Source organism: Myotis lucifugus, unplaced genomic scaffold, assembly GCF_000147115.1.
Source record: "Myotis lucifugus unplaced genomic scaffold, Myoluc2.0 scaffold_1, whole genome shotgun sequence".
NCBI classification, from domain to species: Eukaryota; Metazoa; Chordata; class Mammalia; order Chiroptera; family Vespertilionidae; genus Myotis; species Myotis lucifugus.
In genome coordinates this window covers 38,226,258-38,229,259 of record NW_005871049.1, presented here as the reverse complement: position 1 = coordinate 38,229,259, position 3,002 = coordinate 38,226,258, and the positions used below count along the sequence as shown (strand labels likewise).

At 40.7% G+C, this 3,002-nt stretch overlaps 1 pseudogene; it reads left to right on the top strand.

Annotated features, from left to right (window-relative positions):
* Positions 1–328: 328 nt before the first annotated feature.
* LOC102425705 lies at positions 329–907 on the top strand (annotated as a pseudogene).
* The last annotated feature ends 2,095 nt before the right edge of the window (positions 908–3,002 follow it).

Genomic DNA, 3,002 nt, shown 5'->3' with positions numbered 1-3,002 from the left:
ATAAAATATTTTTTAAAAATCACCTTCTAGACTCTATTAGACTTCTACTTTTAAATTAGGATATACTTGTAATAATCACTTTTCATTCATAACATAGGATTCACATTAATCTGGATCGTAGCATACAAACACACACCATCTTGTATCATGGCTCTTTCACATTTACTTTGTCAATACAGGTTAAGACCCATCTCTGTACGTTGTCACATCCTCTGTACATAACACGTATCCTCAGTACTAGGCACATAATAGGGGCTCAGTGAATATCTGCTGCAAAACATGAATCCATTGGATACAGCCCCGGGAGCCTTGTGACGCAGTTGCACGCATGGGTAGGGGCGGGGGAAGTAGCCGCCGCCAGCGCGGTCCGCCCTCTTCCACTGCGGCCGTGGGAATGGAAACATCTGACCCACAGGCCAGCGCCCAGCCTTCGCGGGTATCATCGCGAGACCAGCTCGCTGGACTATCCGTGTCCAGTCAGGGACATTTTGACTCACTGGACCTTGCAGAACTGGCTAAAAAGCAACAATGGTGGCATAAGCTCTTCGGGCAGGAATCTGGGCCCGCAACTGAAAGGTATAGCATGGCCGCCCAGCTGATAATTGGAGGTGTCACTGGATGGTGCACCGGCTTCATATTCCAGAAAGTTGGGAAGTTGGCTGCAACAGCTGTGGGAGGAGGTTTTCTCCTCCTTCAGCTTGCGAACCATGCTGAGTACATCAAAATTGACTGGCAACAAGTAGAGAAGGACATGAAGAAAGCCAAGGAACAGCTGAAGGGCCAAAGGAGCACCCAGTTCCCTATGGAGGTGAAAAGCAAAGCTGAGGAGATCGTGTTGTTTGTGAAGACGAACATCATGTTGGCTGGTGGATTTCTCGGAGGCTTTCTGTTTGGCATGTATTCCTAAGGAGGACAACTTCGTTTCCATTATTCCTGGCTTTCTACCTACTAGCCTCTTCACTCCACCTTAGGACATCAAGTCTCTTCTTACTCCTCCTCTGTGCCTTCCTCCCTGCTGTGGCATATCTGAATGGCTTCTATAAGGCATTTGTTGGTACAAACTGATATGGCCCTACTGTGAGCCTCCGGCAACACCGGAAGAGATAGCAGACATTAGCTCTCCTCCCAGAACACTCCCCACCTGACTAATCTGTAGGTCAACAAGAATGTTCCTTTCCCCCTATATAAGATATTTCCTAAAACATAGTGCAAGATGGCTCACCATGGAGGATAGGTGGATCCTCAAAGGTTGTCCCAAACTTGATTTGGAAAAGGAGTAACAAGCACATAGATACTTGACTATGTGCTGCATGAAAAGGAACTGAATACATTCGCCTTAAAGCATGAAAGGGGGCGGGGGGCGGGGGGGAAGAATACATTAAAGTATATCAATTTTCCAACAGGAAAGCCTACTCACATAAGCAAATCACTTTTGGGTGTTTTTGTTTTTCTTGTTTTGTTTGCATAAGAAGGCAGACCAGGATTTAAACTACTATTAGAGTTTCTTGCCTGGATCATGCAGTTTTTAGTTGGAAGATACCTTAGAAATCATATGGTTCAATCTTCAACCCAGTATAAGAATTCTTCAGAACCATCTTTTATAAGCCTCTGCATGAATGATTTCAGTAATAGGAAGCTCACTATGTAAGGCCTTCCATTCCATTTTGAGGCAGCTTATTATATAAACGTTTTCCTTATATTGAGTGACAGATGTATTTCTTTGTTACCTTCACACATTGGTATTGCCCTACAGATATCCAGTAATTCCTTCACAGTATTATTTTCTAAACATTTGAGAAAAACTATGCTGTTTCATCCAAATTTTTTCTCTAGGCAAAATATGTCCCATTCTCCAATTCCTGTCTTATTTTTCTATTCTCTCATGACTTCCTTTTAGACCCAGTAGTTCCCTTCCAAAGACTCCAGTTGTGAATATTCCTCTTAAAATTTTCCACAGAACTGAATACGTTTCTCCAGATTCTATAAAACCAGTGAAGAATTCAGTATATACTATATTCTTTACATTACACTTCTGTGACGTTTATCATAGAAGAATGGGACATTCATTTTTACAAAGATCTCTCCTTAATCATTGAAAGGAAATGAAGAGATGTATATATACATTTTCATCAATTATTCAAACTCTGTTTGCCAATGAAAGTCCAATATTTCCTGGAGGCATTGATTGATGACTATGTGCCAGGCAATGAACCTCAAAGTATCTCCTGACAATTAAGGTGGGAAAAGGTCCTAACTTATTGTTATATGTTGCTAACTTTAAGGAGTTAACATTTAAGGGAGGAATTTCTGAGTGGTTTATTTTATGTTGATCATTAGCTAATTTTATAGATCAATGTTGATCATTAGATTGAGTAATAAATCAGTGTATGTGCTGGAGCACATAGATACATGTGCATACAGTTTCTTCATCTATAAATGAAAATATTGGACTAAACCAAAGGCTTTTAGCTATGGGATTCTTTCATCAGTATAGTAAGTCTCAGTATATAAACAGATAAAGACTGTTTAAAGAGAAAGTGCCTAAAATCCCACATAAGCCTAACCCTTCTCTTTCTCTCTTCACTACAGCATCCCTTGAAGCACCTAGATTGAACTCCCATTTTAAAAATTACTAAATCAGCCCTGGCTGGTGTTGCTCAGTGGATAGAGCATTGGCCCATGAGAAGGGTCATAGGTTTGATTCCTGGTCAAGGGCACATACCTGGGTTGTGGGTTTCATCCCTGGAGGTGCAGGAGGCGACCAATGGACGTCTCTCTCTCCCCTTCCTCCCACTCTCTAAAAATCAATGGAAAAAGTATCCTCGGATGAGAATTAAAAAGAAAGAAAAGAGAAAAAAAAGATAGAAAGAAAGAAAAGAAATTACTGAATCATTCTATATCTTAATTGTGATGATCACACAAATCTACAAGTGATAAAATTGCCCAAAACTACACACACACAAATGAGAGAGTGTAAAACTGTTGCAATCTGAATAAAATAG